We start from the raw sequence: 15,583 nt of genomic DNA on the forward strand, positions 1-15,583 counted from the left end.
GAGGGGAGTTACTTTATGGGATGTCCAGGAGAGGAACCAAAGGAAGGGAAATGGAGGGGATGTAGGTAATTTTGGGGAGGAACAGGTGTGGGAAAATAGAGGGATAAGGGGATAAAAAGGGCCAGTCTCATCTAAATAGTTTTCTTGTTGGTACTCTGGCCATGCCCTGTGCCCAGTCAGCACTGGTTGGAGGCCCCGTGTGTCTGTGGTGGCAGCAACGGGCAAGAATGGACTGAGTGGACATAAGTGGCAGCAACTGGAGTGGGACCAGGGGTCACAGGAGCCCATGTGTCTGTGGAGCCAGCAGCTGGAGCGAGTGTGAGTGGCCAAGTGCTAGTGCAGATCAAGCTGGCAAGTGGGTGAGCCAGGGGTATATGTGAGTCTCTAAGGGTGAGCCCATGGGAGAAGCTGGCTGTCAGAGGGACAAGGAGAGTCCCAGCCACTGCCAGAGAGACCAGGGGGTCTGGGGATCTATACGGCCAGCCATTTATATATTTTTATATGCATATATGTGTATGTGTGGTGTGTATGTGTGGTCTGTGTATGTCTGCCCACTGGGAATACACACTCAGCCTTGCTCCCAGTTGGACCTGGGGGCACGGAGCTGTGGCAGCCCAAAAATGGATCTGGACTGATTTCCCCCAACATGTAAACATCAAGTAGGATGCTACATCCTTGCTTGCCTGCACAGGGCTGCTGAGAGCGCTGCTTGTCAGCCACGGAGGTACGGCTTGCTTAGTGCTGGCTGTCAGGAGATGACTTCTGAAAGTGCTTTCAGCCCTGGGAGTTCATAGGCAGAGCTTCAGCTCCGGCTGACCTGGACGGTGGAGGGTCCACAGAGGCTGCTTGTGAGGGGAAGGGGATGTAGCTCAGGCATGCCGCAGCTCCGCTTCCTGCTTGAAGTTGGAAACATCAGCTTCCCTGTGCCCCCATTTCAAGGCTTGTAGCTGGTAGAAGGATCCCACGGTGCCAGCTGAGGTCGCAAGAGACAAGGCAGCGCAGGGGACGGCTGGAAGGAAAGCAGTACACCAAGACGGGATATTTCTGGAGGATTTTGCCTGTGTTCAGGTATTATCCATACAGTCTCACAGGCCTCAAACAGAACAGAATCCACACGGATTTGAGGAGCTGTCTGATTTTTTAACACTCCTTTGCTAACTTCAGACTGCCTTTTTGTCACGCCTTCTTTCCCAGATGATTTAGCACAGCACTTTCCGTGGAAAATTATCTGGAGGGCTTAGGGTCTCTTGGGAAATGAAGAGAGATAACAGTCCTGATGGTCTTCTCTGAAACTGCCCTCCCACCCACTAACAGAGAAAGCAGCCACGACCAATACCTTCCTTCTCCAGCAGGAAGCAGTTGCAGCTACATTGTCCCAGCAATGACATTTTTTTCTGGACACCAAGGGAGCAGTCCTAGGGAAAGCAGCCTGGGTTTTCTGATCTTGCTCTTGACTCGTTCTCTGCCTGTGATATTTTTGGTAACGCTGATAAAACTTGACATCATGGATGGGCTTTTCATTGACTTACAAATACTGCCCTGATACTGGAGATTGCCCTGTATTAGCTTCTATCTGAAGAGAGACAGAGTTGCAAACAGAGCTGTTTCCAGAAAGTGCAGATGATCAGAATACCAGGCACTCACTGCATGGGGGCAAAGGGCATCACTTGTTAGAATATCTACCTGTTATCGCTGATGTGACTTATGCGTCAATACTTATCCCTCTTTGCTTTCCTCTTCGTACAAGCAATTTCCACAGACAGCCATGCTGAGGTGGAGACTTAAAATTGAGCTCATGTACTGTCAACTTCTCCGTTTGCCCCCATTTCTACAGGTGTCTTGGCCAACTGTGGCAAAGATGTACTAGACGGAGTGGTTGTGAGAGCAGCAGAAAACAAGGTGGGGAGACCGGTTTGTTTGTCTCTGTGCAAGGAGAGAGGAAATAGGGGGAAGAGTGTGGAGGGAAGATGGTGGAGAAGTCAGTGGGAACAGAGCTGATGGGAGGAAGGAAGGTGATGTGTTCGTATCTAGACTTGTTACCAAGCACAGCATGCAAGCGTCAGGAAAAATCAAGTAGATACCACCGAGAGAAAAAGCAGACAGGGAATCAGACCATCTCTGAGCAGGTGAGACAAGAAATTACCTGTGTTTTGGGGGTTATTATGTACTTTCCAAAAAGAGGAGAAATTACCACAGCTGAAGATGCAGGGATCCCAGGAGGTACACCGTCCCCTCTCCTTTGGCTCTGTATTGCTGATATCACTTGGTGCAGCTGATGAACATGTCAACTCTTCATTGCTCTCGTGCTTTTGCAACTCAATTTGTCCCCAAGAAGCAACACCTGGTGAGGGCAGAAGGACAGAAATATGGTAGTCCTGACCTGTTGAGGTACCCAAATGAGTGTGGGAAGGTCCCTTACTGACACTCTGCTTCAGCATCGTTAATCTGCGCACAGTTGGTAGCTCAGCACAGTTCAGGTACTGAACACAGACAAAATGAATGTATCTGGTGGAGCAGATCTGACCAGATCTGTATTTGGTGACAAGCAGTCACCTTGCTTATGACTTCTAATATGACTTTTGCTCTGTTTTTCCTCTCCCCTGGATTTTACTCAGCTACTTATAATTTTACTTTGCTAATGCCTCCTTGTGCTTTAGAAGTTGCCATGGGATGGAGGTGGGTAGATGAGGCACTTTGGGCTTGTGGAATAAGCACGTTAGCTTAATGCGTCTGAAACACCTGGCAGTGTCAGTGCTGTCATTAAGTGTCCACCTTTAGTTTCCAGAATTAATCCCTCTTAGAGGGAGGAAGCTGCTTTTATCCCTTTTAGAGCGCTTTTCTTGAAGATGTGTGATGTTGTAAATGTGCTACAAAACTGTCAACAGGTTCAGGTGAATTCGTTCTTAACACAGACCAGCTGCAAGCAGAGACAAAGACATCCCGTGCTGAACACTGCTGTCCCAGAGGGATCAGCGCTTTCCCTGTGCTTTCAGTCACCCACCCAGGAAGCTCAGAAACCTGTATTCCAAAACAGGAAAAGAAGAAAAGAAAGAAAAGCCCTGAGAGCCTTGTTCTGGGGAACGCAGTGACAAATTTCACAGCTGCTTTATTCCGTGACACAAAGGCTCACACCTCTCTGCTCCACTTGAGATGCTCACGTGGGAAAGTTTGTGCAGAAGGATAGCAGGGTATAAATCAGAGTGTTCATCACACACCCCCATAGCATTGTTCCCAAGTCAACTTCATATGTACTGGGAAATGTCGGTCTTCTCCTCTTGTAGCTCTGCTCTTAGATTGCACTTCCCCTCCTAGGAGTGCAGGAGTTACATTTTTTATTCTTTTTCCATCTTTTATTTCACATCCACTTCTAATACTCTACTTCGTGAACTCTAAGCGTCCCTAATCCCTTTCCTGTACTCCAATCTACAGTCAATTTAAAAAAGAATCAGAAGCACTGAGAGATATAAATGTAATTATGGCTCAACCTAGTCAGTGAATGTTTGCTTCAGGTTTAAAGCTGGTGATTATGACAAAAATCTCGCTATCTGGGCCAGGAGTCTGTGGTGAAAATCCAATAGTAAACATGCCACGTGAGGCAAGCATCTGACTGCAAACGGGTGCCATCTGTTTCTTCTTTTAAGAGTATTAGCCATCTAAGAAAGGAAAAGAGATGCATGAAACTTCGTCTGAGGTCAAAAGAGTGCGAGTGAGATCAGGGGTTTGATTGCGAAGTAAAATGGTGTACAGATTCACACACACGCCCCACACTGCTTTTTTTTGCGAGTGGAGGGGAGATACTTGCAGTAGACACAAAGTCATACCATCCAGATTTGGGGGAACTCTGGATGCAGAGGCAGTGACACAGCCCAGGCTTCTTTTTAGGGCTAGACCAAAGCCTTTTCTAAATGAGGAACCGAGTAACCTCAGAAGCCAAAAATTTTGACTCAACCTTTTGCAATTCTACTTCTACTCCCATCCCCAGCCACTCATCTCTGGGCAAGGACTAGCTCATTGCTTCTCTTTTCATGACATGCTTTGCTCCCATAGTTACTACTGAAGCCTGTTCGTCTCCTTGGTCAGTAGGTAATGGGGTTGGTGTGCTCACCTCTCGTCTTTCCCACCTCTTGGCATTGCTTCAGGCCCCTGGTTTGCCACGGCAGCTTCAGCACTCCTTGGCTCCCCTGCAGTCCCACCTGGCTCTGGCTTACCGAGGGTTCGGGACTGCCTTCCCGGTCTCTGTTCTCAAGTGTTACAAACGAGCACTTTTCACAATTTAACAAAAACTCTTTATAAATTTTACATCAGGTAATACTGGAGTGCTCTTGGTGCAAGATCGATGGCTGTAGGGAAGCACCAGCCTGTTCTGTAGGCACTAACTACCAGCTTACGGGGCAGCTCAGAGAGGTTTTGCTGAGCTCTGGGCTGTGGCAGCAGGACTGTTGCTGGTCCTCAGGCAGACTCTGGCATGTGTATAGTACGGGACAGTGTACCGTAGCAGTGACATCCCTTTAACAGCAAGGAAGAAGGGATTTGCTGTGCAATTCACTTTGCTCTCCTTGTGAGTTTGCTTATGCTCACAGTCTTACACGAGAGCATCTTTCTGGATTTTGATGCAGGTTGTAGCAGCTTTTAAAGCTGCAGCTCCTGGAGTGAAGGAATTAGATGAAACCTCAGGTTTCATTTAAAAATAAACAACAGCAAATGCCCCTAAAAATGAAAAAAAACCATCACAAAATGTATTCAACTCATTTGGGATTTTTGTCAGACAAAGCAGCCCATGTTGGGAATGGCAGTTTGAAGAGTATGGCAACAGCCATGCTGTGCAGAGACAAACCAAGGCTGAGGCATGGGGGGAATGCCAGTGGTACTGAAATATTAGTAGCAGCATTATACAAGTAAATACAAGTAAAAATTAGTCTCAACTTAGTGGCAAATGGGGTCACAGGTGACAGCTTGGCTGCAGTGACTATGGGGTGATGGAGTTAAGACCCAGAGGAACCCAGCGTGAGCAGCAGATTTAGGACTCTGACCATCAAGAGAAGGCAAAGCACATTCGACCAGCCCGAGTGCCTACTCTGACAAAATGACTGGTTATGTGGATGAAGGGAGGCAACACACCTGGACTTCAGTAGGAGGTCAGCAGATTACAGTCACAGAAGTTACCCTGGCGTAGATGTTGGGGAAGGAGGTTCTTCTCGTTTGTTGCATAAAACTATGTAGCCTTCAAAGTGTTACGGCTTCATGAAGCCAATACTATGGGAATGAATCCATACTTTTATACACAAATTGGATATCTTTAGCTAGGGAAAATATTCATCACATTGATAAAAATTATCATTAAATGAGTATAGGTTTCCTTTTTGCTGCAAGGCATTTAATAATTTATATAAAAAGTGTGACACCATGTATTTATTACTTGGGTTTGGATCTGATTTTGGACTCCACATCCAGTTTTGGATTTGGATTTGGACTTTTATTAACATCTGCATCATTCAGTGGTACTTTGAAAAATAAAACATTTCTGTTTTGCAATTTATGATTAATTGGGAATGTTATCAATCATTCACCTTACTTATGATACTTAAAGTTTGGATATAAAAATAGACCAGTTCTTATTTGTTGAAGGGATAGTGGAGAAAATGCAAATGGTTAGCAATAGTAGGGGTTGTAGAAACCTAAATAATTCCTTGCATGATTTTTCTTTTGAGTGATTTACTTCTAAGGCAGAAGAACTGAGATTCGTGGCAACAACCTGTTCACACAGACTGCTATAAACAATGCTGGCTTATCTGACATGAGGAATGGTAGAATAATGTGACTCTCCATTAAAAAAACCCCAAAAGTTCTTTTTAAAAGAGTCTAAAGGTTAGGATATAAGGTGGGTAACTAATGAAGCCTACACGCTGTCGAAAGTCATGTTTCTTTTTACTGGAGGATCAAAGGATAATGTAAAGTTTCATATTAAACAGGATAGAGAGCTTTGCTGAAGAGAGAATTACCTTGGCCCCACTGTATGCAGTAATGATATGGTACAAGAAGGAACATGGGATTATAAAAGAACAGACTCCGTGAGCTCTGATTTTAGACTGCAGGAGTAGAATCAGACCCTCCCATTATCTCAAGAACGTGGGACTTTTTTTTTAAAGTTCCATGCAAGTCACACATTATATATAGCACTTGCATATTCATTAAGCACAATGAGCAATTACAGATTAAAAGCTGCTGGTGTCTCACTTCAACCAGGCAAATGCTTTCAGGGGAGAAGAGGGAATGAATTTTGATAATAAGAGGTTTTCAGGCTGCAAGTTTAAATGTAAAGAGGGAACTCTTTACCGTGTCAACAATAATGGTAGATTTGCAGATCCCCTGCAAAGCCTCTACACTTACAACAGATCCCATCTCCTAAAGCAACTGTGTCAATGGCAGCTATTTTGCACAGTTTTTATTGCTACGAATCAGACGACAACTGTGGGCAGTACCATGAATACCTTGATCTGTGAAATAATAAAGCTCTCGCTCCTCAGCGAAATTAGTTTGACTCCTGCCGCTGCTGTGTTTTTTTCTCCCTCTTCTCTTTACAGGGTAAGGCGTATTCTGCCACCAGTCAGATCGCACTCTACTTGTCTTTGCATGGCTGAAGCAATATAGACCTGGATGTAGTGACTTGGCCTAAGGACTTATGGACAAGACCCACCTCCTGCCTGTCCACAGTGACTTACTGGTCCGGGTTTGCCTGGAACATATCCCAAAGACAACTTTGGCTTAGAGAATATCTGAAAGATCTGGGAAGGAGGAGTAGTAAATAAATAAATTTTTTTTTTTTCTGCTAAATTGGACCAGGAAAGTCTTTTAGGGTGAAATTTGGTGCCGAGAAGCCTTGTTAATGTTTTGCTATTTTTTCTCAGGTACTACTAGCAAGGCCACATTGTACTTATGTATTAAGGTACCATTATGTATAAAACAACAATGCAAATAATCAGAGTTGCATCAGGGATGACTCATAGTTCTATTACTTTGTGAGCATCGTGACATCTCTACATGCAAATCGTTAGCATCAACCTCATATTTGAATTTGCGTGTGGCTCATACAGAGCTATGGACACAGACCCTGATCCGTGATACACTGGTGTGGGTGTAGCTGAAATGGTCGCTCATACTGAGAGCTTTGCTATCTGCCTGAGAATCGTTTTACCCTCAAATAAAAAATGCCAGAGCCAGAACTGGTAAAAAGTGGTGTTGAATCTTTGCATTTGGATAGTGAAGGGCTGGATGTAACTGTTTACGTGAGTTCTTTACTCATGCCTGACCTGCTTTTGTCCGACAGCGAGGTGGGTGTTTGCTATTGAGGGTTCTGCCCTGAGCCTGCCAAGCTGCCATCTGCCAGACAGTCTAAAGCACTAACCTGAATCCAGCTGATGGTCTCATGGATAAGATCCAAAGCTCTTTACAGCTCACAGTCAGGTGCTCTGAATACGTGCATGCAAGTATTTATGGATACCCTGGATGGATGTGGATTTCTAGCTCATCCAGGACATCCACAAATACTTGCATGCACGTATTCAGAGCATGCAAATATTTATGGGCACCTTGAACAAGCTAGAAGCCCTGGAGGTTGAGGGGATTGTAAATCCCCTCTGTCTACCTTCCACAAGCACCTGTGAGCACAGTAATTACTCCATGGCATATGATGGAGAAGAGGCAGTTCATCCCTCAGTGCCAATGCTCTGCATGCAAACTGGCCGTGGTGGGGCAGTGGATGGAGGTGCTGCCCTCCAAATGGCAGGAGAAGTCCGCTGTCACTGTGGACAATAAGGAGCCCCGTGCTGCCAAAGTCCATGATGTATTGCAACTACATACATTTATCTGTTTCTAGCAGGTGATACCACTAACGTATCTTCAAATCAAAACCGTGGAGCTGTTTCCCTGACTGCCCTTCATCTGTGATATTTAGATTGTAAGGTGTTCAGGGCAGCTATTGCTTCTCACTGTGAACATTTTCACAGCTTTGGCTGAAAGGAGTCTTGCTCTGACCGTGGCCTCTTGCCAAATCTGCACTGGTGCCGGGCTGTTTGAAGGCAGTGCATCCCTCTCCAGACACGGCTACAGAAACGGCAAGGCAGTTTGGATCTCCTCCGATCTCCAGGGCTGTCGCCCATCTCCAACCACACTGAGGAAGCCTAGTGGCATGAGATTGCTTGGAAGGAATTTTTTATTACAGCCATCTACACTGTCTTTCTTGACCTGTCGGTTAATTGTGTTGGCTTACTCACCTTTTGCCTCGCTGAGCAAAAGCCTTTAATGTTTTGCTGTCGGGGATCCCCAGTCAGAAGGGCAGTGATCTGCCTGCTCCAATGTAAGCCGAGTGACAACTCCTGCATGTGGGCTGGTGATCTTCTCTAATTGCTGCCACGTCAGCGGTCACGTTAGGCTGTCTGAGATGACAGTATAAGACTTTGTAATCCCTGCAAATTCGCCCCTCGCCTGAGCCCTTTGCGTTCATGGTTTGGATTTACTGACCTTCTGTGAAGAGCTTTCAGAGGATAAAAGCAGCATTAATGGTCTGAGGGTTCCAGACCTCAGTGAAGGCATCGCTTGCCTATGATCTCTAAGAATCCAGTTCAGCAAGAGCCGTACTGCTCAGAGCTATTAAACTGTCTGCTGTGTCTGCTGGCACTCAGCGTTACAGATTGTCACGGGGCTCGCTAGTGCGAGATTATGCATTAGAGGAAAACTAGAAGAAAGAATTATTCTGGAATACAGATTGCTTCCAGATTGTCCTGAATCGTCCTGAAATGGAGGGACCTGCCTCAATGATGTGCCTGAGAACTTGCTATATAAAAGACTGTAAACCACTCCATTTTGCTGAAAATCCGTCGGAGCTGGGACAATCCCATCTCCCCAGGAAGTGCAGTTGCTCTCGTAGGATGATGAAACAAAGGCGGTCAAACAGTATTAGCATGTGCACCTTGCCCATCATCCCAGAATATCCAGGCTTCCAGGACATTAAGGTTTGTATGCAAAAGCTCTCTTTGCAATATATGGTAACTACTACCTCTTCTTCTGTAAGAGTAATTCCCCTGCTTCCTGCTAAGTTGATATTTGGTACGATAGTAAGTTTTGAGCTGTATCTTGGTATAGAAAAGCTTAATTAGAAAGACTTTTATTTTGCCACATTATTAAGTTGTTTATTAATTTTTAAGTTGATTATTAAGTTGATTATTAATTTTTAAACCACTTTTTAAGGTTCGAGGTAGGAAGTAGAGCCTACTTTTTAGTCAAGTTTTAGTGTTCTTCAATTACTGAACTTATTCCAAAAGTACAACCACTCTAGGCATCAAATCATTAGATTTGCTGGGTCCCTTCCAGAATGAAGTGTGATGGAATAGTGAGAGATCAAAAACTTGATTACTTTTCAGTTTACGTGGCATGTCCAACCCACTATTTCTCATTTGTGCTCAGTGTTTTTCATTCATTACCAGTAGGCAACATGCCAAATGCTGATGATGGAAGGCCCTACTGAAACGTTGCTGGGCTCTGAAACCAGATTTGTGGCTGGACCCTCAGCAAGTATCTAGACTTAATTAGCAATTGTCAAAAACTGCATGAATGATGACTTTTTTTTATACCAAAGACATTGTCAGGCATAATAAATGATTGCAAAATGTTCCATGATCCCACTGTGGCTGTCATCTACACACAGTACAGTCTTTCTTTTTATTGATTTGAAACAGTATAATAATATAAAACATTTCTTCCTTCAAGCTGAACTGAGCAGGTTTTTAAGAGAAAAAGCTGTGATCTAGTCTAACTTGGTGTACAGAAAGCAGCTGTTGCTGCTGGTAGCTTGAGGAAGGCTGGGGTGTCGTGGAAGAGCTGCGACGAAAGGTGAAGCAGTAATTTTGAAAACCCAGGGGACATTTAACTGTGGACATGGCAAGGCAATCTTTTACATGGTGAATTTCTAGCAAAATTTTCTCTCGCAGTCAGGAAAAGGACTCGCAGCATGGGTGTTCCCCTGAAATCAACCTGAAGACACCCAGTGATGTCAATGGCAGCTGGATCAGGCCTTTCTTTCACTATTCAAATAACTCAGGTGTTAAATAGCTTGGTTAGCAAGGAGATAGGCATCCTATGGTGGGAAAGGAGGAGAAAACTCCATGCGCATCTATGATATGCTGCGGGTAATAATAACAAACTTCACAGTTTTAAGATGTAGAAATGTATTGTAGGTGAAAATTGCCATTCTTGTAATAATACGCTGCAATTCAGAGCAGAGTTACCTGGGAGTAAGGAAAGGGAAAAAGGATAAAAAATCTCTTACAAATGCGTTCTGGTTTTATCATGGGAAACAGCAGCTACAGGCTAATGAGATCTGAAAAGGATAAACGTGAAATTCTGTTAATACAGACAGATGAGAGATTCTTTCAGAAAATTAGATTTTCAGAGAAGCTACGTTGTGGCCATACATCAGAGTCAATGGGAAGTACAAATGCCTAACATTGTTTAACCTCAGCCCAACGGACTGAGCCCAAAGTTCCAGAGAGGGATTCAGGGAATTTGGGTTAGGAACCTAAAACCTTCCCTAACAGCTGTTTACTGTATGGAACCATATACTTAAGAACCTTTTGCTACTTAAGCCAGCATATTTTAATTCAGATTTCCTTCTCCCTTTTGCCCCCAATCCTGCCTCTCCCTCCCCCCTTTTTTAAATAGTTATCAAGAAATTATTCGGAAACTCCAGCCTTCAGCCAACTTTTCCAGGATTTGGAAAGAGGAAAGAGCTCCTCATCACAGTTGAATAATTTTCCAAACAGAGCTTCATTAGACCATTGCTTGGGGAGCTGTTCAAGAGGCTACTTGAAAGGCCAGCCGACAACCAGCAGTGGCTTCCATGACAAGCCATTGCAAGAGTATTTCGACGAGAGGCTAATGGAGCTCAGGAACTACGAAAGTAAGAGGTCTAACAGGAAGACAAAAGCATTTGCTGATAAGAAGCAGAACCCCTTCCTCACCCGCAGAGGATCTCGGCGCAGAAGCAGTTGCAGCACTGTGGTAATGATTGGGCATGGCAAGGAGAGCGAGGAGTCCTGCCGCTCAGCAGATCAAGACAACAAAAAAGTGATTGAGCGTAACGATCAAGAGGAAACCCGTAATGTCCTGGACCTCTACAAGGGTGACTTCTTGGACATCACGTACATCACTGCTCCCCTAGAAGCATTTGTGCAAAATAAATGATACTGGAGCTGGTTACAGCTTCTCATGCAGTCCTGAATACCAGGAAGAATTGTTCCTGTTCAGCACCATTCTGACTTAAATAGTTGATGAGAAATGGTTGATTTTCACTCATTGCCACATGTAATCACCAGGTGGATCACTGTAAGTGATGCATGAAGAAGCAAACACAGACATAAGTTTTACTTTCAAATATGATCGGCCATTATGGTTTCTTTTGCAGACTCACAAACCTTTGACTTAAAAAACACTATGAGGGCAAAGAAGAAAAAATGCTAGATTTAAGTGAGAATTATGGAATTAAGTATGAAGGAAGGCTCCTTCCCTCTTTCCTACTGTAAATATGAGAACAACATAGCAAATTCCTAATGTAATCTGAACTTCAAATTGTTTATTGTATTTTAGTGTTTCTCGTGGTCATCTAAGTATACGATGTCAGCTGCAGCTGAATCTTTTTATTATGTGAAATGTCATTGTTTAATTCCACAGTACACTGACTGAATATCGGACCCACAGCAGGGCAATTATTTTAAGCTTCCAGAAAGAACTAATATTGCCTGTGGTATCATCGGCAATAAATTCCTCATTACAGTGTTGGTTTGAGTTGATGTTTCTCTCTCTGCTTTCAGACTTGTTTTAATGTGAGTTAAGCAAGCCATGCCCCTGGCTAGACCTCATCCCTTCCAGAGCTGGCTTCTCTCCATCACTTTTACCTCCCTGTTCCTCCCATTTCTTCAGCCCTGGTGAAACTTGCCCCAAGGTGTGTCTTGTCCCTTCTGCAGTTTTTACATTCCCTCTTCCCAATACTCACCTATTTGCAGAAATATTCCTTCTACTGCACTGCCTCCTCAGCTCTTGGGCCTCATATTTCTGTCTTTCAGAGTGTGTGAGTGAGAAGAGAGGGCAGATTAAGGAATCTCTCACATCCCTCCTGCCAGTCCCCTCAGGAAGCAACCAAGAGTTTCCCTCCAAAAAAGGGAAGGGAAACAGAGAAGACTCATTCCACATCCCTTTCCCAGTCCTGGGATCAATAGCATCTAAGGGAACTGAGATGGGATACCAAGGGCTCTCGGACCTTTGTGTGTGGGAGAAAGCATTATATACTTAGGCTAAATGCATTTTTCAGAATTCACAATTGCCTTACTGCTGCAAATGGAGGGGAGCAGCCAATTAGGTGAGATTTTCCCTGAAGGAAAATATTTTTTTTAGATTTAAATGAAAGTCTGAAACACATAATGTATTAGCAGATGCCATAGAGGGGATGCATCTGGTTTTCATTGTAAATCTGCCAGAGGTGAGTTTCTCCCCTAGGAGTGAATGCATAATAATAACATACTGTTATGTGAGGGCATAATAATAACAGTGCATAAGGACAATGGAACACAGTCAACCTTAATTCTTTCTTGTCTTAATCATGTGGCTTTGCACCTTTAAATATGTGCTTTTGAAGTTTTATTTTGCAAGTCACTTCCCACCTACAGGCTTTTTAAAAAAAGGCAAACTGCCTGCCTTCCTGCTCCTGATATTGTAATCATTATCACACTGCAATGACCCCAGATGCAGGTCTGGAGCATCCCGAGCCGCTCTGCAGACCTCTGCCATACAAGCTAACAGAGGTCCATGAAGCCTTGCACCGTTAGGGTGCTACTGACATTTGTGACAGCAGAGGAACAAACTTTCCTTGAATTAAGAAAAAATTTAGCAGTGATAAACTGTAATTAAAAAAAAGAGAAAATCAGGTAAAATTTACCCAAGCGTCTGTAAATGGGCTATTCAAGCTGCTCAGCTTCTGTGGCAGAGTTAACTCTTCTCCACTCAGGACAAGTCAGAGCACCAATTCTTAATAGGCCCTATTTTCATTTTATTTTTTACTTTTACTGCATACCAAATATGAAATAGAATTACAAAACCTAACAAATTAGACTCTGACTTGGCAGAAACTTGTATTGTCTCCTCCCCCAGAAGCACCCCATCGACCTGAAATTGCACAGTCAGGTCCATTTATGGTATTTTTCATCTGTAAAGCACCCTAAGGGATTAAAAAAGTTGACATGTTTTTTTAATTGGATTTCCTTCAAAATAGTGTAATGACTTTCCTCTGAGAAGCTGCGCATCTCATGCCAGAGATAGTGGAAAAGTCTAATGAAGATTACGTCTCCCAAGAGGGAACATATCTAGATGTTGCTGTACAGAAAGGACATCAAGTTACAGAGAGAACAAAACCACCAAGAACTGTTAGAGAAGGAATAAAATTTCATCTTACATCCTCTCAGACTGTTAAAATCTTGTGAAAAATGGCTTGGGTTTGTTTGGAAAGTGATAATATGCATGACCTGAATTTATGTAGTCTATTACCTTAGGTTTTACTGAGTTTAGCTGTTGGACGTAGCTGCTGCTTTCATGCAAATAATCTGTTTTCACAATGTTCTTTCATGAAACTTGACGCAAACACTGTTTGCCGTTAGCAGTCTCATAAAAATATTCTTTATGCCTCTCTGAAAAATTCTCCTTTCCCCTCTTAAAGAAAAAGCACTGCACCACTTTCCTCTTGGTGATTTTGCAGCTACTCTTTATCTTTGTTTTAGACCTTTCTGTATGGAATACTGAAGAGCACACTTGGTTGGTGGTGGTTGTTGTTTTCCTTCTCTAAACGCTTTCTCTTTGCCTAATTGGAGCTTAGGCAAAGTCCTCTGTAGGGCTTCATAAATCAGACAGTGCTCAACTTAAAAAAATAGTTCATGTCTTCTGAAGCCTGCATCCCTACTAGTGATTTTGTCATCCTTTCCTTGAACTTATTTTTAAGGTTGTAAAGAGTTGTGTTGGCTGACAGTTTGCAGTGCAGAGGAAGGCTGGGGATGTGAGGATGGAAGGCAGAGGAAGGACATCTCAGGGGAAACACAACCTGCTTCCAGATGAGAATCTGAACCTCCACGAAGTGAGATACAACCTCAGTTTGGTTTTCTGATCCCTCAATCCCTGTGAAGATGTGATGGGGCAGAAAATACAAAAGACAGTAATATTAAAACATGCGAAACCACAAAGGCATCTGGCAAGATATGGGTTGCATCCTACTCTCACTGTAATAATCTTCAAGATCCCAAGGACTTGAGGAAGCTCCATTTGATTATATGCCTCATTAAAGCAAAACATAGTTTTCATGTATTTAAATTAAGGAATTTATTAAAAAAAAACAAAGCCAAAAAAACAATCAAAACAGTGGTTTGATCTAGATACAGCAGCACTGTGACATTACTAGGACATTATGTACGAAGAATCCAAGCAGCCATAGAACACAGAAGCCTTTATCTTCAGTAACAATCTCAAAATGAAACTAGCTTCATCAAACAATGTTAAAGATCTCCCTGGAAAGAGAAACAAAACCAAACAGACCCTCCCCACCCCTAACCCTTTGGATACTAGAATGATTTTTTTTTTGTACAATACCAACAGCCACTAGCTCTTCTAATTGAGAACACTTGCTTTAATTTATTACAAAAATGATCTGTTGACTCAGTTATGAAAGACAACTTTTAACATTGCTTTAGAAGTGTCTGCTCCTCTTATAGACTACAGTATTAGAAGTGCTTAAAAACATTTAATCCTGGTTATGCTCTTGAAATTCAATCAGAAGGATATTCTGTGTGTGTTTATATACCAAATATGATTTTTGATTTTTAAAGCAGGTGGAAAGACTAACCCTAATATGAAACTGCAATTTTACAATTTAATTATTAGTCAGATATGGGCAACCACATGATAGTTCATGAAATCTTTAGGTCTATCTACATTGCTCAGAAACACAAAATAAAGTTTTTACAACTTTCACCTTCAAAAGGCTAAAATGTTAAGTCTTTTAGAAGAGTGTCCAGTGTTTAAAAGAAATGCAATTAAGGGAGACCGCATTCAATACACATGAAACATAACTCATTTGAGCTTGCTAATAAACATATCTAACAGCTGCGTGTGCGGTGATGAGAAAGGAAAACACATTTGTCATCCAGCCACTACCTGAAATGTTTCTTCTCAGGGAGGGAATCTTCTCTACAGGACCGCTGATTCTCCAGAAAACCTGGAGTTCCCCTTTGGAGCCCATTGATCCCAGGCGTGTGGTTGTCTCTTTTGTTTCCATAGCTGGGCAGTGAGTTGACCCAATGTTTGCCACACGTGCATCTTGGTGACTTCACACAGCATTTCACTTAATTGGTACCTAGGGATTCATTTGCAGGCTTGGCCAAAAAATTTGACCAAGAACCAAAGAATGTTATTTTATTCCCTTCCTCATAACTATTTCTTTCCAATATAAAAAAGAGGAAGTGTTTGTGTGAATGCCGCAGTTACTAGCTAGCTCTTA

The sequence above is a fragment of the Fulmarus glacialis genome, unplaced genomic scaffold (assembly GCF_000690835.1).
Source record: "Fulmarus glacialis isolate BGI_N327 unplaced genomic scaffold, ASM69083v1 scaffold14549, whole genome shotgun sequence".
NCBI classification, from domain to species: domain Eukaryota; kingdom Metazoa; phylum Chordata; class Aves; order Procellariiformes; family Procellariidae; genus Fulmarus; species Fulmarus glacialis.